This window comes from Myotis yumanensis, unplaced genomic scaffold (genome assembly GCF_028538775.1).
Source record: "Myotis yumanensis isolate MYYU_CA2020_CCGP unplaced genomic scaffold, mMyoYum1.0.hap1 SCAF_16, whole genome shotgun sequence".
In the NCBI taxonomy this organism is placed as follows: domain Eukaryota; kingdom Metazoa; phylum Chordata; class Mammalia; order Chiroptera; family Vespertilionidae; genus Myotis; species Myotis yumanensis.
Window position 1 is genome coordinate 42,546,761 of NW_027223767.1, and position 27,122 is coordinate 42,573,882.

A 27,122-nucleotide genomic window follows, 5' to 3' on the forward strand; every position below is an offset into this window, starting at 1 on the left:
CCCTTGAATGCCTTGCAAAGCCGTTCAGATTTCCCTTTAGGCAATAAGGATTTAGTTTCCTGATGCTGCTGTAACAAATTACCACCAATTTAGTGGCTTAAAACAACACAGATTTCTTGTCTAACAGTTCTGAGGGTCAGAAGTTTCAAATCAAGGTGTGGGCAGGTTGTGTTCTCTCTGGAGGCTCTGAAGCCACTATGCAGTCTGACACGGAGCCAGTTAAAGACTTGGTGACCCACGCACCCAGGGTGGGCATGAGCGCGCCTACCAGAGTCGGTGGGCACCTGGGTCTGGGTCTCTTGCTTCCCTAATACATCGTTGGCCATCTTCTCTGTCTCCCATTCCCAGTACCAAGGAACTGGAAGCAATCAAAGTATTTCTCTCCTTCCTATTGCATTTTTATCTAAGAAACTCCAGAGGAGTTAGTATGAATCTCCTGGTGGTTTTACCTGCAGGTAGTGGTGCCAGATAAAATACAAGACATCCAGTTAAATTAGAATTTCAGATAAACCATGAATAACTTGAGTCTGTCTCAAATGTTACGATATTTTTAGTACCACTTTGTTAACCAGATTACTCTTTGATGCAATCTACAAGGTTGACTGGTATTCAAGCCCTGAAAATCCCAGTACCTTCTTACAGGTAACTTTCTTTGTACAGTAGTAACCCAGGGAAGGAAGGCTGGCTCTGGCTCTAGAGAGATGGCGGGGGTCAGAACGATGAGGACTGGTCCCTCTTAATTCACTGTCATGAATGGTGATGGCTCTTCAGCCCTGACAGAAATCTTTCTGCTGCCCAACTCTAAGATTCAGACAAGCTCAGTTCCTGCTCTGGATCTCACCTGCCCATCTGTCTAAGTACATTGAAATCTTTTTTTAAAAAAAGGTGCTATACAATGTTGTCTTTGATCTTGACTAGGATGATGATGAAGACTTTCATCATCTTTGAGATGCAGATGACAGTGTGATTTTGAATCAAATGTGTAAAGTTTGCAGGAACCACTGTTACAGGAAACACAAACGCAAGAACAGTTGAAATCTGCAAGGCTAGTAACTGTTGGCACTGGTGTTCGTGGGAGACTTTGGCTCCCAGGCTCCATCCCATGTGACTCCCATTCTAGAATGACCCTCCTCTTTTTACTTCCCTGAAGCCCTCCTTCTAAATTTCCCTTCTTGGTCGGGGGGTGAGGAGGGGGTAGGAGGGTGGGGATGGATACCTGAGGTCCTTCCATGTACCCTATTTTCAGGCCAGGGCTCAATCCTTCCAGCTAGAGCTTCACAAACATGGTCAGTGAAGGGAGGAGAAAGGTGCAGAGCTGGCGTCTGGGTCATCTCCAGGCCACTCTGATGCAGCACGTGGCTCCGTCTCAGGTAGGACTTGAATTTTCACATCAAAGTTGTGTAGATACTTGTGGTGACCGATTTCCACATTTCTGAACTTAGCCCTTTTAAGCACTATTTTCTAAATGCAAAAGATTATAACAGTTTATGGAGCCCGAAGAAACCCTGGGTTTTACGGCTCTGTCAGTGAACTCACCCGCCCAGCCAATGGCAGCAGGCCGAACTGAATCCTCTTGCACCTCCAAGACTTCTAGAAAAAAGGTGGCCCTCCGGGGCCTGGGGAACTAATGACTTAATGCCTACAAAGCCCTAGAAACAACTTACTGCAGATAAGGTCTCATTATGGTTAATTGTTATTATTATTGTTGTGATTGTTCTCAACCCAGCGCCTATGAAAGGCTGCCACAGCTCCGCTAAAGACCTCAGGTCAGGGGTTTAATTAATACTTCCACTGAATGCCAGAGGCCCCAGGCACCATGTTGCCGCCCCCACATCCACGTCCTATCTCCCCTGAGCTCCGCCCACAGGGTCCTTTCAACCCTGGAATCTTCCCAGTTTCTACCTGAGTGGCTCCATCATGCCTCACTCCTGCCAACAGCTCCCCCTCCCAGCCCAGACGCCAGCTCTGCACCTTTCTCCTCCCTTCGCTGACCCTCGCCCACAATCTCACCTCCCTCCTTTGATTTTTCCTTCCCTTTTCTGCAGTTTCCTAGCCCCCACAACACGTCTTAGGGTGGTGGCCAAACAGTTCTCAGGAGCCAAGCTGGGGGGGGTCATGAAAACTAAGAGAGGGTTCCCTGAGCCCTACCTTTCTTCCTTTCAGTCCCCGCTTCCTGCCCTGCATCCCAGGTCTCCCACCCCACCTTGGTGAACTTGGGGATTGTTCCTCAGGTGGTGAGGCCGGTTGGGTGGGTTGGCTGGTTTAGGGTTACGAAGTCTGGCACTAACTCACAGCCCCGTGCCACTGCCTTCTTTAATTAATTAACACCAATTTTTACAAAACCATCTCTTCCATTGGACCTCAGTACATGCCTCTGGGGCATATGTCACCTCAATTACAGACAACAATTGAGCGTGTTGCTTTAAAGAATCGGTGAGCCTCTTTAAAGACTTAAACACAATTCGGGCCTGACTACCTTAGAGCAGTCTGCTGCAGACAAAGCCTGAGGCAGGATCTACGCCCTCTTCTACCACCTCACACACACCCCCACACCCCCCAGGAATTGGGCTGCAGCGGTACACTTAGAGAGGATGCTCTGCTGGGCCCCTGCCCTCAGCTGCCCACACCAGGGTTTCTCTAGGTCTTTGCTTCGATACCCAGAAAGCTAAGCTGTTGCAGGTGGGATGGTGGCCTCACTTCACTAGTTAGTACCAATGTCCCTCAGCTTCCAAAGCCCACCTCCCCACTGTCCTCACTGGCCATCTTGCATGAATAAAGATGAATCCAGGCCCTGTAACAATAAGACAGGGACTGAGTTGATCTTTCTTTCTATCAGTAAAGGTGGTATATGCAGGGTTACCTGGTGGTTTCGCAGTGATTTGAATTAGGAAAATGGTGGAAGATGTTTCTTTTCTTTTTTTTTTAATCCTCACCCTAGCGTATTTTTTTCCATTGATTTCTGGAGAGAGTAGAAGGGAGGGAGGAGGGGAAGAGAGAGATGGAAGAGAGAGAGGAGTGGGGAGAGAGAGAGAAAAACATCAATGTGAGAGAGACACGTCAACTGGTAGCCCTAGCCCTAACCCTAACCCTGACCTGGGGTGGGGAACTGCAACCTGGAGACCCAGGGTTTAGTTCTGGTCATGTGACCCTTCAAATCCAGACCTCATCTGTTGAAAAAAAAAATAGTGGGAACAACATTTTTCTGCCCTTCCTACTTCCTGTTGAGGGAAGGATTAAATGGGGTAATGCAAAAGGAAGATTTGTAGAAATTGTCACATAAATATGGTTTTTAAAAAATTATAAAATGCATTTTGAGGAACATTGGAGGTCTCGTTCCCCAGCACATGTTGTCAGTTTGGCTCAAATAAACTCCTAAAAATTTTCTCTAAAAGATTTTAAAAAGCATTTTGATGATAAGTTCACCAGAGTAATCAAAATCCAAACTCTGGGATGCTTCAAACGGAGAAGCTGATATAAAGAAACTGTAGCTGTGAACCCCATGACAGCCCCGGCCATGCATGTTGCAGCTAAAACTAGCTTGAGGCCCAGGCAACACTGGCTGTCCCAAGAGCCTCGCTCATGTCTATCCCCAGGGCAAAACAGCTGCATCACACAGCTGGCTTTTTAGTGCATCCTCTTTTTTACTTCTAGGGTGTTCTGGCATTTAACTTTTCACTAGAATTCAAGTGGGGGTGGTGGGCGGTGAGGGGCACAGAGTGAGGTGAGGTGAGAGGAACACATCAAATGGTAGCCCTAACCCTAACCCTGACCCTGACCCCGGGTGGGGAATCTGCAACCTGAAGACCCAGGTTTTATAGTTCTGGTCATGTGACCCTTCAAATCCCGATCTCATCTGTTCAAGACAAATAGTGGGAACAACACAGAGGCCCAGGGCCCATACCCCTCTAATTTACATGCATATGAGTGCATGCGTGCGCGTATGCATCCAAACCCCATGAAAGAAAAGCCAAAGGCCCAGCTTGCTGAGCTGTCTCTCAACACGGTCCCTGAGAAAAGGTGAATAAAAAGGAGGAGTCCAGGACAGCTTTCTCCATTGTGTAAAAGCAGCAGTTCCCTGTAAGAAAGGCTCAGAGATGAGAATTGAGTAGTAATTCTTAGGAAAGGAATGGAATTACAAGGTATTAGTGAACACGGTCAGCTTTCTAGAGTAGAACTTTAGGTACCCAATCTGGAAGACCCTAAGAACCATACAATCCCCTCTTTTCACAAAGCTTAAAAGTAAAGTGATTGAGCAAAGGTCACAACACTCAAGTATGAGAGCCTAGGAGACCATGGCCAGGGCTCTGGTCTGGCTCCAAGTCTGGTGCCAGGATGGGGCTATGTCAGTTAATGCGTGGGCAGGCTGCCACTGGCCCCTCTGTAAGTACAGGTGGTAAGAACTATAACTGACTAAGGGAACATCCCTGTAAACTTGGGGGGAAAAGAAATACAGTGAACAGGGGACTTGTGCCAAGCCATCCAGTTCACGTTACAGAAACCAGATAGCTCTCTTGCTCTTCATTTTATTTTTAAATATATTTTTAGTGATTTCGGAGAGGAAGGGAGAGTGAGAGAGAGATAGAAACATCAATGATGAGACAGAATCATGGATCGGCTGCCTCCTGAACACCCCACACTGCGGATCGAGCCCGAAATCCAGGCATGTGCCCTGACCAGGAATCGAACTGTGACCTCCTGGTTCAGAGGTCGACGCTCAACCACTGAGTCACACTGGCCAGGCAGCTCTGTTGCGCTTTAAATGAAATCTTTGAAGGTTTTCAGGACTGTCAACGTGTACAGAACTTTTTCCTAAAACTTTTTAATAAAAAAAAAAAAAAATGGGTTCTGCTGGTTTCTGACCACTGCCCTCATGAGAACGTTAGTGAAGAATTCTACCCATGGCCAGGAAACCAGCTGACAGAAGTTTGATCTTCCAACAGTGCCAGGTGTGGGTGCTAACTGTTGTCTGCCGTGACTGCTAAACTGCAGCGCCAGCGCTGAAGAAGGGAGGCACTGAAATTAGTAGTCTGACTAAGAGCAAATGGCCTCTTCTTGTGACATGTCAAGTGATGACACTGGTTGGCAGCCCCCTTCTCTTGGTAGGTGTGTGAAGGAGAGGAGTTAAGAGAGAGCAGAGGAAATAGAATCTCCTTGCTAGCCCTGAGGCCCAAGGCCTTCCAAAGCACCAATCACCAAGGTTTCAAATACACGGAGGCAAGTCCCAGGGTCCTAGAGAGAGAAAGAAGGGGGAGGCGGGCATTGAATAAGGAAGATGCGGATGTAGAACGCAATATTAGAATTACTCTCCACCAAATGCCAAGGCTGCCCGTTTTTACTCCACAGGAATACGTAGCTGTTTTTTCAGAACGGGCCTGTTAAACCCTCTGAAAGAACAGAAAGTGATGAACCTGGGTCTTGTTCTGGCTCCATTGTGTACTGGGCTGGGTGGCTTTGGCTGAGCTATTAAACATTCCTTGGCTTGAATATCCTTCATTGGGAACAATACCTGCCCTGCCTGCCTCACAGGGTTTCTGGAAGATCTGATGAGATAATGAACCCAACCTCCCTGAAAAAACACCATAAAGCACTCCTCACACAGAAGGGAAGAATATTACTGTTCCAATTACCAGGGACCCGTCAGAGCGCTGGCCTGTGGGTGGAGAGTTCTAGAGAATAGAAGGTCACCTTGTTTCTTTAGCCGTCACTCTGCACCCCATCTCTTCCAGGCAGGACAGCCCTGACAGGGAGAGGGTGGGGAAGGGATCAAGTGTCCCAGAAGGCAAAGGCCGACGTCTCAGTCAGATGTTCTGGGCTCACCAGCCCCCACAGATGCCAAGTCCTTTCTTGCATTGGATCGAAGTCTTTCCTTTTACTTCTTCAAGCTTATTTCTTCCTGTTCTACCCACAGATTTCTCTACCTGCTGAAACAGGATATCATTGTTAGTGTTTATCCACTATTGAAGAACATGACCCGAAGTTGCCAAATTACCATTCCTGGGGTCTCGAGTCAAAGTGTAATAAACACCAAGCATCTGCTTTTGGAAGGGACCTTGAAGAACCCCCTTTATTTATAAAGTTTCAATGTTTTCCCTAACCTTATCCCAGACTCAGGTCATTTTTACATATATATATATATATATATATATATATATATATATATAATGCTATTTTGGGGAGAAGTGGCTGCATCTGTATTAAAACTGTGTGGAGAGGTCAGCTTTAGTGCAAGAAAATTTATTAAGTGTGCTTTTAATAATCGGAGGCCCAGCCAGAACGGCTGAGTTGGTTGAGTGTTGTCCTGTGCACCGAAAGGCTGCCGGTTCAATTCCCAGCCAGGGCACATGCCTGGGTTGCAGGTTCCATCCCTGGTTGGGGTGTGTATGGAAGGCAACTGATCAATGTTTCTCTCTCCCTCGCCCTTCTCCCTCCAAAATAAAAATATATATTTTTAAAAATAATAGGAGAATTATGTAATTAGGATAAGATTTGAAAAACATCAAGCCTCAGCCGTTTTGGCTCAGTGGATAGAGCATTGGCCTGAGGACTGAAGGGTCCCGGGTTCAATTCTGGTCAAGGGCACATGTCTGGGTTGCGGGCTCGATCCCCAGTAGGGGGCATGCAGCAGGCAGCCCATCAATGATTCTCATCATTGATGTTTCTATCTCTCTCTCCCTCTTCCTTCTTCTCTGAAATCAATAAAAATAAATAAAAAGTATTTTAAAAAGAAAAACATCAAGGAAGTTTGGATTATGGTGAGAAAAGGTCAAGATCCTTCAAGTTGCTGTCTTAAGGCTTCTCTACCCTTGCCTCCTTCATTTCCCCTCTCTACTCCAAGCACCTTCCATTATGGATACCCTCTCTTGGCTCTCAACTGGGATAAGTGCTAACTTGTTAGCTAATAGTAGCATTAATTATATTAATGATTAATAGCTAATTAGTCATAATGCGGTAATGCTGACAATGGAGGCTTCCTTCCTTGCAGCAGCTCCATGTCTCAAGCCCACACACATCCCCTTCCCTATTCCTGGCCACGGAACGGGCGCCGCTCTCAAACTGTTTTTCGCACCATTCTGGCAATCCCTAAATGTCTCCACTTTTTACTAGTTTTTCTCATTCATCTGGCCAGTGATCACACTGCGTATTAGCTTGCCTCCTTTATGTCTGTCTTCTGTCACTCGCATCGCCCTTCCTGTAACCAGGAGGCCACGGTCAAGATTTTTTCCTTTTTTTTTCCTTTATCTCATAAGCCAAAGGCTCTTCTACTTCTAAGTCTCATTTGGGTCCACTTTTCAACTTTGGCCCCCGCTTTCTTCACTTCACCTCCGCCTAATCCTCACCCGCCCCCTGTCCGGTCTCGTGCGGTCCCGCACCCCCCGCCCCCAGCTCCCGCCCCCTCGGCGGCTGGGCTTCCTTCCCGCAGCCACGCCCCCAGCCCCCGGGAGGGCGCCGCGCACGCGCAGTGCGCGCCTTTACCTGGGCGCGCGGGAGTGGGCGGAGTGGGCGCGGGCGGGGGTGGAGCGGGAGCCGGCGGTTATCTGGGCGGCGGAGCGCTCACGCGGTGGCGGGAGGGAGAAAAGGTGCTCTCGGGCCGGCCCCGGGGCTGCGCATGCGCGCCGCCGCGCCCAGCGGCCGGGATGCCAGGGGGACGGGCGGAGGGAGGTGTCGGGATCCCTGTTGGGCGGAGGGGTGGGGGGGGAGACGGGGCCGCGGGCGCGCGCGCGCTCTCGCCGCCGCGCTCCCCTCCTCCCCGCCCCCCGCTCCGCACACACATCCACACGCGCACACCCCCTCCCCTGCCTCCCTCCCCGCGCGCCGCCCGCCCCGCCGGCCCCGCTCGCCCTCGCGCGCTCGGAAGGGAGTCGCGAGACGTCGGAGCGGCGGCCACGTAGCGCTGCGGCGGCGGCGGCGGCGGCGGCCGAGGCCGGGTTTGCGGAGCGGCCCTGAGGACGGACGTTGGGCAGGGGGGAGGGGCCGGCCCGGCCGGCGGTTGTTACTCGAGCACCGCGGCTACAGGGCCCCCGCCGCAGGATGGACCGCCGAGGCGGCGGTCGGGGCGGCGGAGGCGGAGGCGGCCGGCCCGGGTGAGTAGGGGCCCCAGCCCCCCCCCACGCACACGCCGCCGAGGCGGCTGCGCCCCGTGCACCGTCCGCCTGGCCCGCCGGGGCTCCGGGCGCCGGGGTAACCCTTCGCCGAGGCAGCTGCGTGCACTAGGCCGGAGCAGCCCCCATCCGGCTGGGAGGCCCCGGGCGCTGTGCTCCTCTGGCCCCGCGCTTGGGCCGGGGGCGCCCGCCTCAGCTCCCGGATCCGGGCTGGGCTTCAGTTTTGCAGAGTCCGCTGGCCCCGAGGCTGAGGGGGCTGGGTCTGCACGGGTTCGCGGGCCGAGGGGAGGTTTGCATCCGTCCTCCGACGAACGTGCTGCCCTGCAGCTGGCGGCTTGCACCCACTGCCTCCCCCGCCCAGCGGTTGCGCCCAGACCTCCCACCCCCGGAGTATTGTGCCGCCTGAGATCAAATGCATCTCGTGTGCAGCCTCCCCACACTCACCCCGGGGGGCAATGCCGACCTTTCTCCACCTCCCCTCCTCCTCCCCTCCAATCCAGCTCTACTAAAGACTCCTAGATGGGAGACACTGAAGGCAGTGACACCCCTGTTCCTGGGCACATAGCGTGTTCATTGTCGAAGGATGTCTCCCGTAGAAAAGCTAACCGCCCCTGCCTCACCCTCCAAGTCTGCCTTCACAATCTAAGATCCCATATGCTCTTCTTTGAAGAGGGCCAATCTCTGATCACATCTAGTTCATCCCTCCCCCACCACACACACACACACACACACACACACACACACACACACACACTTCCTGATTGCTGAGCAGCCACTGTCATCGCGATCCATTGTCAGGAATGGCTTGTCCCAATCACAGGAATGTGCTTTTGCCTTCGGAGAAGGGTGCTGGCCACACCATGTTCTCGGGATGTGCCTCCCTGAGCCTGTCTTTGATTGTCCCCCTGCTCAAGCAGCGTTATTACAGTGTTTCCCTTCTGCGCGTCTCCAGTGGACCCTCAAGTAGTAGCCTGAGTGATGCTTTTGCCCGGTTATTTAGACACCTATGGTGTAGGGGAAATTTCTTCTTCTTTGGCTGTAATGTTTAACATCTATCCTCAAGGAGTAGTAAATAAATAAGGCAATATTTTGGGAAGATGGTGCCCCCCCCCCCCCCATGGTCAGGCCGGTATTGTTCTGGAAATGGCCACAAGCACACACATGCTTTGTTGACAACATGTGTGTGCCTAGGGAGTGCAGAGCTGCTGTGGCTGGCGTGTGTGTGTGTGTGTGTGTGTGTGCGCGTGCAGAATGCAGGTGATGTTCCCATGTGAAGCTGAGTGGAGAGTGGCGAGCTGCACTGTGATCCCGGGAGCCGGCAGGCAAAGCTTGGTTGTTGGCATCAGGACTGTGCACATGTGTTTAGCTAGAGCCAGCGGTTCTCAACCTGTGGGTCGCGACCCCTTTGGCGGTCGAACGACCCTTGCACAGGGGTCGCCTAAGACCATCCTGCATATCAGATATTTACATTACGATTCATAACAGTAGCAACATTACAGTAATGAAGTAGCAACGAAAATAATGTTATGGTTGGGTCACAACATAAGGAACTGTATTTAAAGGGCCAGAAGGTTGAGAACCACTGGTAGACGCTGCCGTTGGTATAATTTTGTCTAAAATGCTCACTGCTGAGTTTCAGTGTATCTGGAAATGCCTACTTCAGGGGTTCTTAACCTTTCTTTGAGGTCACTGAAGCCTTTTTGGGTGCTCTTGGTGAAATAGACATGGTTTTGCTTCTAATTACAGTCATCTTGAAGCTGGTCTTGGGACCTCAGGATAAGATCTATATTATGAAAAAGTGAAAGGAACTTGAGTTTTGCGTGGGAGGGGGGGATTTGTTTTTGTTTTTCTTAAGGATTGACATTACTTTGCTCCTGAGCAATAAGCAGCAAAGCAGATTGTACATGTATTCTTCCTTGTGTTTTGTTATTTTTATTACCGTGAGTTAGATATTTGTAAGGTATCATTAGCCTGTCTTCCTATAAAAAGCATGTACGTGCGAGTTTCACAAAGTTAAAACTGGAGCCAAAATAATTTGTCTACATTTGACCACTTGGTAATGTATGTTCCTTGCACTGTATTCTAATTTCAGCTGCAAAGTCAGTGGTCTGTTTTATGATGCCTGTCCAGAACCTTTATTTGTTGGTTGAGGTTGACCTGATCTCTTACAAGACTTCATCGTTCCCCTAGTAGAGCACCTGCTCCATGAGGAAGATTTTTTTCAACTTTATTAAATATTATTGCATATTTTTATTCCGGGTGACAAGTTGCCATCAAAAGCATCCATTTTTAAATTTTGTTATCATGGAAGGATTTTAATTGTGGTTAGGGAGTTTAATCTCCATGTTTTAAAATCTAGAACTAGGGATGAACATTGCACCAGTCTGTCAATAAGCAGGGGGCAGCCCTCAGCTAGTCTTCTTTAAATCACTCTGCATTGTGATCATGTTTCATTCCAGCTTCGTGAAAGTGTCGTGATGGGCAGTGACATTAAAGAAGCACAGTCTCCAGCTCTCCAGGAGTTTCCAATTCTGACAATATTTTTCACTTAAAGAATCCTTTGAGACCTTAAATTTTTTTGCATTTTGGGGGTTTCAGAGGCTAGGGCAGTGGTCGGCAAACTCATTAGTCAACAGAGCCAAATATCAACAGTACAACGATTGAAATTTCTTTTGAGAGCCAGATTTTTTAAACTTAAACTATATAGGTAGGTACATTGTTATTAACTTAGTTAGGGTACTCCTAAGGCTTAGGAAGAGCCACACTCAAGGGGCCAAAGAGCCGCATGTGGCTCGCGAGCCGCAGTTTGCCGACCACGGGGCGAGGGAATTCATTGCATCAACAGCTTTGGGGAAGGCAAGGGAGCCTTGGAATCTTGCATAGAACCTGTTCCACATAGCTGAAGAGTAGCATTTATTCTAATAAATTATGTAGTGTACCCTAAGAAGTTTGGAAGAATGCTGAGATTGCAAATATCACATTTTTTATTGTCTAATAAACATGCTTGAAGTGGTTTATATTACAGGTTATGTTTTTTGTTCATGTCATGCCTGAAATTTTACTGTCGGAAATTATTTGCCTGTCCTGAACCCAAACCATTTCAAAGTTGCAAATATTAGTATGTCACTTTGCTTTGTCAGCATAGTATAGTGACAGATCATTAACATCTTGGGACAGGGTTTTTAATATTGCAGAACCTCTTCTGACCAGTCACTTACCTAGTTAAACACCCACATGCCGCAGAGCAGCTGATCATATAGCACATATGGCTGTGAGAACAGCACGCTCTCTGCCAGATTCAGGGCTTGGGAGCTGGAAAACAATTGCATGGCCGTGAAACACCAGGAGTCGTGGTGCCAGCAGCTCCCTCATTAGTGCGAACAGCCCGCTGTAGTTCCTTCAACACTCTTCTTCGACACCCTTCCCGTAGGAGGTTTCAGATCAGCAGCTCCTACTCGAGGGAGACAGCACCTACTTTCTGCAACTGTGGCCTCAAGATCTGATTCGTGACACCCAGAGCTGTTTCCATTTCTGCTCTCAGTATGGGAAGCCACCTTGTAGTGTGGTAAGAAAATACTTCTCAAGTCTGTAGAGAAAAAGTTGATTAGTAATGCTCCTGATGTGATTTTGTCCTTGCTTGTCTGAAGCCTATTGAAGTGAATTGTAAAAGCAAACTGTTTTTAAAAAGCCCTTTTCTAAAGGGTTTTAGATAATTTGACCAAAAATACTCTCGAGTTTCATTTCCCTTGTTCTAAAAAGTCAGTTGAGAGACAGCCAACAGCACAGTTTACAAGGCCTGTGGATTCTCTTGCATTTTGAACCGTAGCCTTTGGAACTAGTTATCCTCAAGGAGGTGACTGCATTTCCTTGCTGGGAACTCTTGGGTCTTGTGCTTCGGTTTGCGGTGTGATGTTTTTCTCAGCTGCGTGTCCTCGTGTCCAGCAGTGAGCACGTGAATTTACTGTGATAGAGGTGCGCTGGTTCTGCAGTTAGTGACTCCAGCAGCTAGACTCTAGCTGGAGGGGGAGCAGGGAGGTGCTTCTTTGGAGCCAGGCAGAACCGGGTTTGAGTCCCAGCTCCGCCACTTACTGGCTCATGGCCTTGGGCAAGTCACCCTGACCTCGCTGGTCTCAGTTTCCTCATCAGCAGATTGGAATTTGCTGTGAGGATTGGAGACAATACATAAAACCTCTAGCACAGTTCCTAGCACTTGTATTGAGGGAGTATTAAGGACTCAGTAAATGGTAAGACACCGTTGATGTGGAGTGTAACTACAGATTGTTTTGGCTTCCAAGATGTAGAAGTCTGGTGCTGCAATCTGCATACTTTCATTTGTGCAGATTTGGGATGAAAAAATTGCAAATATTTGTCTTGGAGCATACCTCAGTCTTGCAGGTGCAGCGTGCTTATTGGAACTTTGATATGTTGCTGTATGGCTGGCTGAACTTGGTAGAGACAATAAAACTTGGCTCCTAGTTCTAGCGTTCCCCACAGGCTGTGCTTGTTTTAAGCCTATTCAAGCTTCTATGGTAAAAGGGGTGTTTTAAGACATTAATGTATCTCAGTGAGTTCTGTGTCCACAGTTGAATCATGTGCAAAGCCTTGTGTAAATTTTCATGGTGAATGAAAGCCACAGAGTGCTTGCTAGAATCAGTGACGACATCAGATGCTTGTTTTAATCTGTTTATTTATATAGCAGGTATCTTTGATTTTTACAAACCTTTATGAACATTTTCTCTTAAAGATTCCTCTTGCTCTCCCGAGGTTCAGTTATAAACTGTTATTAGAGCTTGCTAGAGGTTTGAGTGCCTTCGGCATTTTTGCTTTGGTGGGAGAAGGAAACAAAGGTTAGGTCCCTTTACCTATCAGATTTGACCAACTCTCCACTTCAGGCCCTATTCCTACAGATTGTGTGTAGTTCCCAGCCTTGTTTTTAACCAAAAAGGGAGTTTTATGGTAAACTGTGACTTTTTTTAAAAAAAATTTAAGAGATTGACTACTTTGAAAAGTAGATTCAAGGGCATGATTGGAGTTTTATTCAGTGCGTAGAGCTTTTCAAATAGGATTTCTCAGTCTGTCACTTTTGCAGGATGTTATTGTGATAAGTCTGTGAGCCCTCGAGTTACCTAGAGACTGTTCACATAAGGTAGACACATCAGGATTACCTCAAGGGAATCTGCTAATCTTTACTTTCATTTATTTTTGAGCCAGCTCTAGGGGCTTGCCCATCAGTGGAATCAGTCACTGGTATTGGATTGCTGATAAAGACGGATTGGCAAACAATGATCTTAGCCTCTCTCACCTTTGATTTTGCAGAACACTTGAAAAAACTTAATCTTGGCCAGAATGTTTAATAATAGCACTTATGCTATGTGAACCCAGACTGACTAAACAAATACAATTTGGATGATTGAGTTATGTATTTTTTTCTCAATTATAATACCTTTTTTTTTTTTTTTAGTTAATCCTTACCTGAAGATATTTTTCCATTGATTTTTAGAGAGAGTAGAAGTGAGGAGGAGAGACACAAAGAACTATCGATGTAAGAGAGACACATCAATCGGTGTCTCCCTCACGCACCTGACCAGGGCCTGGGATCGAGCCTGCAACTGAGGTACATGCCCTTGACTGGAATCGAACCCCGGACCCTTCAGTCTGTGGGTGGACGTTCTATCCACTGAGCCAAACCAGCAAGGGCTATACTATATATATATTTTTTAAAATATATTTTATTGATTTTTTACAGAGAGGAAGGGAGAGAGATAGAGAGTTAGAAACATCGATGAGAGAGAGACATCGATCAGCTGCCTCCTGCACATCTCCTACTGGGGATGTGCCCGCAACCCAGGTACATGCCCTTGACCGGAATCAAACCTGGGACCTTTCAGTCCACAGGCCGACGCTCTATCCACTGAGCCAAACCGGTTTCGGCTATACTATATTTTTTAAGTAAACTTTTTCTTGGGAAGGAGGGGTGCTATTTTTTAACTATTGTTTTTTCTGGTTTACCTAGAGTAAAATGGCCTAGTAGATAACTAGATGCTTCTGTCAGTTTCTAGATAAACCAGTCAGTGTGTGGTGAGAAGGGATTGTTGGAAGAGAACAAATAGGAATGATGCAAAGAATGACTCTGTAGCTGAATTTTTTGGTCTTTACTATGCATGTGGCATCAGAGGGTTATGACTCTTACCTGGATTTCACAGAGGTATCAGCATTGGGTAGCTCCGTTTGTCTTTAATGCTAGGGAAGAATATAGTCTTTTTTTTTATTTTTTTATTTATTTATTTTTTAAATCTTTATTGTTCAGATTATTACATTTGTTCCTCTTTTTTCCCCCCATAACTCCCCTCCTTCCAGCTCCCACCCCACCCTCCACCCTCACTCCCCACCCGCTGAGTTCATCCATAGGTGCATGATTTTTGTCCAGTCACTTCCCGCATCTCCCACACCCCTTTTCCCCTAAGAATAGTCAGTCCATTCCCTTTCTATGTCCCTGATTCATTATAATCACCAGTTCATTCTGTACATCAGGTTATTTATTCACTTGATTCTTAGATTCATTTGTTGATAGATGCATATTTTTTGTTCCTAATTTGTATCTTTACCTTTTTCTTCTTCTTCCTCTTCTTAAAGGATACCTTTCAGCATTTCATATAATACTGGTTTGGCGGTGATGAACTCCTTTAGCTTTTCCTTATCTGTGAAGCTCTTTATCTGACCTTCAATTCTGAATGATAGCTTTGCTGGATAAAGTAATCTTGGTTGTAGGTTCTTGGTATTCAGCACTTTGAAAATTTCTTGCCATTCCCTTCTGGCCTGCAAAGTTTCTGTTGAGAAATCAGCTGACAGTCGTATGGGTATTCCCTTGTAGGTAATTGAGCCTCTTTCTCTTGCTGCTTTTAAGATTTTCTCTTTGTCTTTTGCTCTTGGCATTTTAATGATGATGTGTCTTGGTGTGGTCCTCTTTGGATTCCTTTTGTTTGGGGTTCTCTGCGCTTCTTGGACCTGTAAGTCCATTTCTTTCTCCAGGTGGGGGAAGTTTTCTGCCATTATTTCTTGAAATAGGTTTTCAATATCTTGCTGTCTCTCATCTTCTGGCACTCCAATAATTCTGATATTAGACCGCTTAAAGCTGTCCCAGAGGCTCCTTACACTATCTTCACACTTTCGGATTCTTTTTTCATTTTGCTTTTCCAATTGGGTGTTTTTTGTCGAATCTTTGGTTTGATTCTTGTGCTCCTCTGGTCTGCGATTGGGTATAATATTCTTTATTTCAGTCCGTGTATGCTTACTTTCTAATTTCTTTATCGTAGCATCGAGGGTCTCATTAGTTTTCGTGAGGCTCTGCACAAATTTATGGCAAGCCCTCAAAATTGCGATTCTTAGCTCCATATCTTCCATTTCTGTCATGTTTTTTTGTCTCCGCATCTTATATGCTTTCTTGGTGCCCCCCCTTGTGGTCTCTGCGCAGTCTTGTTCTATCCAAGCCTTAATTGTTGTAGTTAACACTAGAGGGATTTGACCACCAGGCCGACTGGCTGTAGGAATCAGCTGTGGAAAACGTCTGTCTTCTGGGGAGGCGTTATTCCAGCCCTTGCCTGAGGCGGTCGGCAAATGGTTGTGCGCAGGGCCTGGGCGGGGCGGGCTCAACAGGGCGGGGGGAGGGAGCAGCTATGGCCGCTCTCAGTCCGTCCCCAGGGGCTCTGCCTCTCTGTCCCAACAACCGCTGCAAACCTCGGAGGGGCTGTAGCCAGACAGTCCCGCTTCTCCCGTTTGAGTCTGGGTCCCTAGAGACTCGCCTGGATCTGTAGCCCAGAGTCTGAGACTCACTCCTGATTGAAAACGACAGCCGCCAGCCTGCTTTGCGCGCACACCCTCACCACCGCACCGCCGTACCTTTAAATTTTCCACACTGCGCCTCCGCTGAGGGTCGGAATGCTGTTGTTTTTGCTTCTAGTTGAAGAGACTCTCCTCAGCCAGCCTTCCCGTGGTTCTGGTTGATGTCTGCTCTGACTTTTAGTTGTATTTTTGAAGTGGTTGTCCACGGCGGCAGTCTCCGGTGTTTACCTATGCCGCCATCTTCCCGGTCTCTCCGAATATAGTCTTTATTACATTTATACTTTTCAGCTTTAAATATTTTATTCCATTTGGGGGATTCAATGGGACATAACTTCTTAATTACACTCTGTTACTTATAAAATGAGATTTATAACTAGACCCTTATGAATTGTTTTCACCCTTTTGAATGTGTCATTTTAATATATCTAGAGTAATATCAGTGGCCTGTGAACATTGAAACACATAGTAAAGTGTGTGTGTTTGAGGAGGTGGCAAGTAGAGTGTTGGTGATCTCAATTATATGGACAAATCTGTATTCTTTTCAGTTCCTCTTAAGACTGTAACCCCGATGCCCAGGGACTTTCCTGTGTTCATGTTCTATTAGAGAGCCTTACAATTTTCTCTTCCTTCCTTCTTTCCTTCCTTCTCTCCTTCCTTCCTTTTTTTTTCTTTTCTTCCTTCCTTTGTTCCTTCCTTCGCATGTAAAATCAGTTAAATTAACTCAGCAAAAGTTTAGAAAAAACTAAATGCCCATCAGTGTAGAATTGGTTAAATAAATTAGGGTATATTCATGAAATAGAACAGGTTTTATATAGCTGCAAAAAGAATGAAGAAACGATATATTGCTGTGGAAATCTTTAAGCTGTATTGTTAATGAAAATAACAAGGCATATAACAGTGCATAGAATGTGTTACTGATTGTAAAAAAGTTGGGTGGGGATTTCCCTACATATTACAGAATAACTCTAAGAAACAAATAATCTGTTTTATCAGAAACTTGTATTGGTTGTCAGTTGGGAGAGTGAACTGGGTGACTGAGGCAACTAACTGGTTTGGAGGAGATGCGTAGCTGTATTTTTTTTAAGTAAAATTTTAATTAAAGTAGACAGTAACATAGAAAAGTAGGGAATTCATAGGTATACACAGAAGAATCATAGAATCTTCTGTATAGTCAGCAGATTACATGGGTTATTTATAGAACCAGAAGCAGCCTCTCCTGTCCCTCCCAGTGACTGCTGTCCCAAAGGTTGCCCCTATTCTGAGTTCTATCATCATAGGTTAGTTTTGCTTGTTTTTGTTGTTTTTGAGCTTCTTATAAGTGGAATACAATATGTACTCATTTGTACTATGTACTGAAGGAAGGAAATGAGAATAGCCTACCCATATTGTATATAACAATAGTTTATTCTCATGTAATACTCCATTATATGCTATCTATAATAATAAAAGGGTAATATGCTAATTAGACCAGACATCCTTCTGGATGAAGCCGCGGGGGGGGGGGGCGGGGTGAGCCCCTTGCACGAATTTCGTGCATCGGGCCTCTAGTATATTATCATTTATTTGTTCATACTACCATTGATGAACATTCAGATTGTTTCTGGTTTTGGCTAGCATGAGTAATGATGCTCAATTTACTACATGTTCTTCTGTTCTTAAGACTTTTGATTCATGTGAATGTATACCTATTAAATATATATATATATATTTTTAATCCTCACCTGAGGATATTTTTTCCATTGATTTTTTGAGAGTGGAAGGGAGGGGGAGAGACAGAGAGAGAAACATCAATGTGAAAAAGATACATTGATTGGTTTCCTCCTACATGCCCCCAACTGGTACGTGCCCTTGACGGGACTCGAACCTGGGACCCTTCAGCCCGCAGGCCAATGCTCTATCCACTGAGTCAAACCAGCCAGGGCTATTTTTTTTTTTAAGTGTCCCCTCTTTAGCCAGGTAGCTCAGTCAGTTGGAGCATCGTCCTCTACACCAAAAAGTTGTCTGTTCAATTCCTGGTCAGGACACATACCTAGGTTGTGGTTCAGTCTCTGTCCAGGCACGTGTGGGAGGCAGCCAATCAATGTTTCTCTCTCACATCTATGTTTCTCTCTCTCTCTCCCTCCCTCCCACTCTCTAAACATCAGTTAACATGTCCTCAGATGAAGATTTTTAAAAAATAAAAGTGTCGCCCTAACCGGTTTGGCTCAGTGGATAGAGCGTCAGCCTGTGGACTGAAAGATCCCAGGTTCAATTCCGGTCAACGGCATGTACCTTGGTTTCGGGCACATCCCCAGTAGGGAGTGTGCAGGAGGCAGCTGGTCTATGTTTCTCTCATCGATGTTTCTAACTCTCTATCCCTCTCTCTTTCTCTCTGTAAGAAATCAATGAAATATATTAAAAAAATAAAAAATAGCCAAAACCGGTTTGGCTCAACTGATAGAGCGTCGGCCTGTGGACTGAAAGGTCCCAGGTTCGATTCTGGTCAAGGGCATGTGCCTGGGTTGCGGGCACATCCCCAGTGGGAGATGTGCAGGAGGCAGCTGATCGATGTTTCTCTCCCATCGATGTTTCTAACTCTCTATCTCTCTACCTTCCTCTCTGTAAAAAATCAATAAAATATATATTAAAAATAAATAAATAAATAAATAAAATAAAAATAAAAAATAAATAAATAAAAGTGTCCCCTAATTGATCCATAGGAAAATTGTAATGTTCTTTTTAAAATTAAATATTAAGATACTTAGAGGGGCAAAATAATTTCAAGCCATTTCTTTTTACATTCTCAAAGACCTGGCTTATATTTTCACAATATTAAGAGAGTTCCCAAGCCAACCTAAGAGAAAACTCTGTATTCTTTTATCCTTAAATAAAGTAGTTAAGTATGATGGAAAAATGTCTTAAAAATAATTACCGCTCTTGCAGGATTTGTTTTTGTAACTGCTAAATATTTATTTTACTATCTCATTTCATAATATTGAAGTCACAATCCTTTGTGAATTGCTAATTATTAAAAATATTTTTACTTAATGTAATTTTAATAACTGCCAAATATTTAAACTCTTTGGAAACCCAGGGTTTTAAACAAATAGCAACATGAAAAACTTAAGTATAGGTAACCTAGTTTTGAATATTTAGAAATTAGGTAGACCTATCAATGAGTCGGTGGTGGCATATAATTATATGTACCCTGCACTTTAATAACTGCTGAGGCCTCATCATTTCTATTAAAGACTGCATTTGGATCAAATTTTTTGCTTTAATTGCAGTAATGCCATTTCCCCTTCTTTTTGCCCAAACATGGGAATAATAATTAAAGTATAAACACGTAAAGCCGTGGCTCTCATCCAAAGCCAGTTTTGCCTCCAGGGAACATTTGACAATGTTTGGACACAACTTTGTCACGAGTGGGACCAGGCGTGTGCTATTGGCATCTAGTGGGCAGAGGCCAGGTGTGTTGTTAAATATTCTAGCAAAGAATTCTCTGGTCTAAAATGTCAACTGTGCTGAGGTTGAGAAACCCTTCTGTGAAGCAGCTAATTAAACTGATGCTTTTAGGCAGGTGGGATTTGAGCACTTCGTTAGACTTAGCATATGAAACTCACCTTTAGTTTATCTAGTGTAGAGAAGGAAATAAGCGAGATAATTTTCTAAATAATAATAGAGTTTTAATATGAAGACTGATCTTAATATAAGTTTTAGTGGACAAGTCATCTTTTTCTTAATAGGCTATTTATAGTTTCTTAGTGGGAAAAGCCAGATTATCTTAGAATATAGCTGTTATCTAAAAGGTTATTCACAAAGAGAAAAAGAATAATCTTTATATATACTACTTTTAGGGGTCTAGGTTTTTTCAAAAGCAGATACAGTTTTACTTTTATAGCTGTTTGACATAAAATATTTTTAAAGTTCACATCATATGGTAACCTTAAAAACACTTCATATTGCTAAGTGCGAAGATGTTTAACTTAAATTTGGAAAATACATACATAGTAGAAAAAGATCTAATTTCAAATGGCAATTTCTTCCTGTTTCGTTCTGGTAAAGAATATATATACATTTCTGCATCTATTCTAACTTGTCTGGTATTATCACAAAATCCAAAAGATAGTCTGTCCTGCCTTCCAGTCTCTCAACCTTTTCGTCACCTCAAATTGAAAGTTAGGTTTTTTCTTTTCTTTAAAGATGATTTATGTCTTTTGGGCCAGGTGGTACACTGAGTGCTGAAAGACATGTCCACAAACACCAACTGTTGCAGGCTTAGACAGTTCCAAATCTAGAACTGTTTCATAATTATATATCGAATCCATATGAAATAACTTGATTTACAGCTACAGTTTGTCCTTTGGAACTAAACATAATAATACAGTGATGGTCTGTATCATATCTATAAGTTAAAATTACATAGGTAATATTGTAGTTAACAATCTATAGTCTAATGTCGATGTTTTATAATATAGCTGTATCTTCGCTTTCTAGGATTATAGTTTGCAATAAACTCTACTTAAACTCTACTTTGATAAGCTTGACTATCTGCTCATAGATTATTTCTAGTCATATGTATGTACCATATATAATGTATCTGGATCTCTGTATTTATTTAAACAGAGTTACCTTTGACATTGATATCTTTGAAACTTACCTTTTGACGTTTCCAGACAGTTCTGCCCAAGGCCATTTTAGGGCAGTGTGGAAAACGTGCAGAAACATGATTTATGACATGGATGAGTGTAGCTCTGGCCCATGCAGTTACAAGTCCCTGTCGCCAGGAGCACATAGGACATAGCCACCTTTCGTTTACTAGGAAATTAACTTGTCTGTTAATTGAAAGTAATAGTCAGGAGTATACTTTGCCAGATGGTTTCTCTGTCTGTAATGTCTTGCTCTGAAAGAATGTAAGTATTAAGTGATTCTTGAAGAAGAAAAAGGTGCTGGCCTTGAAGCAAAATACCATTATAGGCAGGGTAGTACTTGGGTGTCTTTTACTCTACATTTGCTAATGCAAAGAATTCCTTCTGAAACCTTGATGTCCAAACTCACTGTATTAATTTGAACCATTCCTTGAAACAGTTTAGGGAGAGGAGAACGAAATTGACAACACCAAGTAGATATGAATTATAAAAATCACTTTCCTCCCAGCTTCAGTGGAACTCTTGAGTGTTTCTTCCATTAGCATTCCACATTTTCCTTTGAAAAAAATCCTCTGAAGCATTCTAGGAAAAGAAAAATAGTGGTCAAGAAAAGCTTCAAGGAGATGCATTTGAGCTAGATGTGAAAGATGACTAGGATTTTACCATGGGCGGTGGGGTGTTCTAGGCAGAAGGAAAGAATGGCATAATCAAAGGGTCCGTGGTGGAGAAAGTTCAAGGTGCATTTGAGAAATAGCTTGAGGATGTTGGTGGCAGAGGAGGACTTTGGGAGCAAGGACTGAAAAGTCAGTTGGGCTCAGATGGTGCAGGGTTTGTAATGCTTTGCTAGCAGTTTGTACTTTATTCCAAGGCCGGAGAAACCAGTAAAGGGTTTGTAGCTAGGGAGTTACATGATCCAAATTCTTTAGGAAAATACAGTTTAACAGCGGTCGCCAACCGGTGGTCCGCAGACCACTGGTGGTCCGCCAGCCCCCAAAGGTTGGCGACTGCTGGTTTAGAAGATCTCACACGTAATAGATGATCAATAAATGTGTTGAGCGCGGGCCAGTGGCTCAGTGGTTAGAGCATCTGCCCTCAATCGCAAACCAGAGGATTGTGGGCTCGAATCCCAGTCAAGGGCACGTACCTGGCTTTCAGGTTTGATCCCCAAGCCCTGATCAGGGTGCGATCAGGAAGCAACCAGTCGGTGTCTCTCTCTTTCTCAACACCTCTCTCTCAAAATAAATAGATAAATAAATAAGTAAATGTGTTGACATTTATAAAAGTCTAATGATATTTTGAGGTTTAGTGTACATTTTAAGTGTTTTCATGCTTGGTTACATTATGTTTGTACTTTTTAAAATTTTTCTTTCATCCACACTTGCATCTAAATGATCTTAAACGTGAATTTGAATGGGTTTGATGAATTCATTCATTTTTTCAAGTTTAGGATTAGTGGTTTTGTTTATTACAGAAATAATAGATGTTCATTGTAGGCACATTAGAAAATCTAGATACTCTTCCTTACCCCCACCTGCCCCCCTCAACATCATCTGTTCTCTGGTTGGATTTCATTTTAAGGAAGAAAAGGGAATTGTGATTATATACTCATCTAGCTTTTGCTCTCAAGAGTCCCTGTGACTCACCTTTTAGTCAGTGGGCCTTAATTTCCTCCCTTTATGAAAGAGACAAATACTTATTTGATAGGAACTTTGTGATGCTTAGATAAATGTAGTATTTTGTTTCTGTTGGCCTTTTTTGTCAGGGAGGAGCTGGGAGGGACGGAGTGATTACTTGAACAATGTTTCTATGGTCAAAACTATCTGTGGTTTTTCTCTCCACATTTCTTAAAGACATTGCCAAAGTGCTGATAGAAAAAGTGTAGCCCGGCCAGCGTGGCTCAGTGGTTGATTGTCAACCTATGAACCAGGAGGTCACGGTTTGATTCCTGGTCAGGCACATGCCCAGGTTGCGGGCTGGAACCCCAGTGTGGGATGTGCAATAGGCAGCCAATCAATGATTCTCTCTTACCCTTGATGTTTCTCTCTCTCTCTCCCTCTCCCTTCCTTTCTGAAATCAATAAAAAGTATTTTTTTTTAAAAAAAAAGAATAGAAAAAGTGTGAAAATTCTTTGACTTTGGTAAGGGAAGTACATTTGAAGATATTACAATAAAAACCCACATTCCTAATTAAAATCTTTTCTTCAACAAACATAGATGAAGGGAAATTAGACTTAGTCATACATTCCCAGGCTACTGACTGGTCTGGGAAATCTGTTTGGTCATGTTGGCTTGGTTATCTTGACCACTCATTGGATTTGGGCTATGACAGAAATTATTTACAAAACAAAATAACAAGCGAGCAAACTAATATTTATTCGGGATTTTTTACTGTTTATAGCATATATGTTGTGAAGAGCTGTGTTGTTGTTTTTTTAGATTAAGAAAAGCATTGTAAAAGGCACCCAAATTGAAAAGAAGTAAAACTGTCATTATTTGCAGATGACATGATACTGTATATAGAGTACCCTAAAGATTCCCCCCCAAACACTAGAACTGTTTATAAATGAATTCAATGAAGTAGCAAGATACAAAATAAATTTCTAGAAATCAGTTACATTTTTATACAGCAATAATGAACTATCAGAAAGGGAAACTAAGAAAATAATTCCATTTAAAATTGCATTAAAAAATACCTTGGAATAAATTTACTCAAGGATGTGTAAAAGACCTATACTCAGAAAATCATAAGACATTGAAGAAGATACAAATAAATGGAAGCATATACTGTATTCGTGGATAGGGAGAATTAACATAATTAAAATGTTCATACTACGCAAAGCAATATATAGATTGAATGCGATTTTTTTCAAGATACCAAAGGCATATTTTACAGGACTAGAACAAATGTTCCAAAAATTTATATGGAACCACAAAAGACACCGGATAGCCACAGCAATCTTGAAAAAGAAGAACAAAGTTGGAGGAATCACGCTACCTGATATCAAACTATACCGCAAGGCCATAGTAATCAAAACAGCATGGTGCTGGCATAAAATCAGACATACAAATCAATGGAACCAGAATAGAGGCCAGAAATACGCTCTCATTTTTATGGTCAGTTAGTATGTGACAAAGGCAAGAACATGCAGTGGAGTAAACAGTCTGTTCAATAAGTGGCATTGGGGAAATGGGACAGATATATGGGGAAAAAATGAAATTAGACCACTTTCTTACACCACGCACAAGAATAAACTCAAAATGGGTTACAGACTTAAATGTAAGACTCAGAACTATAAAAATCGTAGAAAAAAACATAGGCAGTAAAATCTCAGGCATTGCTTGTAGCAGTCTTTTTTCTGATATGTCTTCTCAGGCAAGGCAAACACAAATGGGACTGCATCAAACTAAAAAGTTTTTGCACAACAAAAAAACAACAACAAAATGAAAACCCACTGAATGGGAGAACATATGCGCCAATGATACATCTGAAAGGGGTTAATATCTAAAATTTATAAAGAACTTGTATAACTCAACACCTAAAAAACAATCCAATTAAAAAATGGGTAAAGGGCCTGAAAAGACACTTTTCCAAAGAGGACACGCAAATGGCCAATAGACATATGAGAAGATGCTCTGCTTCACCAATCAGAGAAATACAAATTACAGCCACCATGGGATGTCACCTCACACCTGCCAGAACGGCCATCAGCAATGAGTCAGCAAACACGTGTTGTCCAGGATGCGTGGAAAAGGGAACCCTCGTGCACTGTTAGTGGGACTGCAGATTGGTGCAGCCACTTTGGGAAACAGTATGGAGCGTCTCAAAAAATTAAAAATGGAACTGCCTTATGACCCAGCAATTCCACTTCCGGAAATATATCTGAAGAAACCTGAGACATTGATTCGACATTGAAAGTTAAATGTTCATTGCAACATTATTTTCAATAGCCAAGATTCTAAGGCAGCCCAGATGCCCATACAGATGATGTGTTATAGAATTGTACATCTAAAATCTATATAATTTTATTAACCAGTATCACCCCAATAAATTCAATAAAATTTTAAAAGAGAATTCTAGAGGACTTCCGCCTCGGCTCCCTTCTCCCCCGCACTCCCCCTCTCTCCCGCCTTCCTGGCCTCCCCCTCCCAGCTGCCCACCCCTCTCCCTCTTCCCCGTCCCTTTCCCAGCACAAAAAAAGGCGGGGGGGCATTATATGAAATTTATCTCCCCACGTAAATGTTTTCTCCACCTATTCATTGGTCTGCAAGCCAGGAGTCTGTTCACTTCCCTTGGGCTCGATGCCTTTGCTGTTCATAGGCTCATTTTCTAGGCATTCCAGTGCGGGTAAAAAATGTCTAAAGTGTGTATTGTTGCCCTAAAAGTAACTTCTCTGGTGTTTATGAGGAGATAGTGTTTTGCCTCAGGTTGTTCATTCAGAAATACGGTGGTTTGGTATTTTTGTCTTACTGAAATAAGCACTGTCATTCACAGTTCAATATAGAGAACCATAATCTGGAAAAGGGTAATTTAGAATTCTATGTGGGAAAAAATGGCATATTTGAACATCAGCTTCACCTGCTCAGGTTATTACTGACACGTTGTTATGCCGGGGAACACGTAGCCAAGAATGATTTTATATGACACTGAGGGGGTTTCTCTCCTCACAAGCAGAGGGTTACATTGCCACATGTTCTTCTGCTTTTTTTTTCTTTTAAAAAAATGTTTTTATTGATTTTAGAAAGAGAGGAAGAGGGAGAGCGATAGAAACATCGATGAGAGAAAAAACATTGATTGGCTGCCTCCTGCATGCCTTTAGTTTAGCTTTGAGCTAATTTAGTGTGATGTCACAGTAAGTAACAGATGCTGTCCATATGATACAGGTATGTGTGTGTGTGTGTGTGTGTGTGTGTGTGTGTTCATAAGGACTGTGCTTTTCTTTCATTAAACTGAAGAGCTGAGGTGTGTTGTAGCATGAAGATGTATTGATTTTTCCCCTTTGCTTTACCTGTTACCTGCTATTTAATGAAAAAATCTTGCTCGAAAGTTGCAGATCCCTTGAGGGCAACAAACACGCAAGACTCAAAATGAAACTGGGTTTCTGAAACATGCCGTTTGTATCAGAAGCTGATTTGGTCTTGACTTTGAAATTATCCCCTTTTCTTTGAAGTGGTCATATTTTGGAGTGGTTTTAAATTTTAGAATTTCCTGAAGTGAACATGAACATATTTTAATATTTTCTTATGTGGTGGTTATACACGAGTTTATAGAAAGCTTTATCTCCCAAAACCTATTTATCTCTTTAAAACCTAAACAATACTTCAGGTTTGAGAACATATGGGTGAGGGAAAGTGTTTTGGGAAGTATTCCAAATGGTTTTAGGTAGCTATGTTATAGATCTCCTTGTCTTTTAAAGTATCTGGGCTTTTGTGGTTTAGTACTTTGAGTTTGTGTTTTTATATTAGAATCATCTTTATAGTATAACGAAGAGAAAATTAGGCATTTTTCATTTACTATTGCTATCTTTTGTTATGTATCTTTTTTCTTGTGGTTGATATGTTCTGAAATGTGGAGCTTAAGCTTGTGTCTTTATCAAATAGGAATGGGAATTTAAATTGTCTAAATCATCTTTGATCGTTTTCTTTCTTTATCCGTTACATCTAATGAGCACATTTTGTTGACCTCCCCCCCTTTTTGGCTCTCTGCCACCTTCGGTGATGCCTGTATTCCTCAGCCCTCTGTTTCCTGTCCCTGCGCTTTACATTATAACTGAATCCCCTGTAAGATGCTTGGGCTAGGCTGTGTCTTCATCACGCCCTGGATATATTGCACTTACTCATGGTGAAGCTTTACTCACGTCGCCTTCTCCTCAGCCTGTCTTTTCATTTCCTCTGCCTTTTCAGATCCCTCCCGTCCCTCAGCACCTAGCTCACAGCTCATGCTCTGCACAGGACCTTCCACAGCCTATCCATTCTACATCTTTCTTGTCCTTTTAAATAATTATATGGCACCTTTAAAAAAAATACTATTTCTTGCCTGGGCCAGTGTTGTTCAGTGGTTAGAGTGTCGGCCTGCACACTGAAGGGTTGCATGTTCAATCCCCAGCCCTGGTCTGGATGAGTGCAGGAGGCAACCGATTGATGTCTCTCTCACAACACTGTTTCTCTCTCTCTCTCTCTCTCTCTCTCTCTGTCTCTCAAGAAACATCAATCACGCCCTCTACTGGGGATCAAGCCTGCAACCCATGCATGTACCCTGACCGGGAATCAAACCGGCAACCTTTCCATGCATGGGACAACACCCAGCCAACTGAGTCACACTGGCCAGGGCCTCAATGCTTCCTGATGAAGGCATGGGATTGAAAGGAACCACCCAAGGAACAGTGTTAAATGTGGTGATGTCTCTTTCCACCCTTTGGAGAAACTTACTTATGCCATGTTTAGGTTGTGGTTCAATCCCATTTAGTGTCGTACCTTTTCCAAGACTGTAGATAATACAGCCCCTTGACCCAGGCACCCCCAACCTGAGACTCATAAGCTAATTTTTGTTTTTGAAAGTC

The 27,122-nt window shown here is 43.7% G+C and overlaps 1 protein-coding gene and 1 long non-coding RNA gene across 2 annotated transcripts in view; one reads left to right on the forward strand and one right to left on the reverse strand.

The window, feature by feature from the left end:
* Nucleotides 1–4,631: 4,631 nt before the first annotated feature.
* LOC138994690 (uncharacterized) lies at nucleotides 4,632–7,581 on the reverse strand. Its single transcript, XR_011468463.1, has 3 exons — nucleotides 7,474–7,581; nucleotides 5,686–5,918; nucleotides 4,632–5,229 (listed from the first exon to the last, which is right to left on the reverse strand). It is a non-coding gene; the product is annotated as an uncharacterized lncRNA (long non-coding RNA).
* Nucleotides 7,582–7,804: 223 nt separating this feature from the next.
* The window catches only part of ZNF652 (zinc finger protein 652), a 36,744-nt gene continuing 17,426 nt past the window's right edge, over nucleotides 7,805–27,122 (forward strand). Inside the window, exon 1 of the mRNA XM_070394736.1 lies at nucleotides 7,805–8,081. The gene's annotated coding sequence lies outside the window, so the exon portion shown is untranslated. The remainder of the gene's footprint in view (nucleotides 8,082–27,122) is intronic.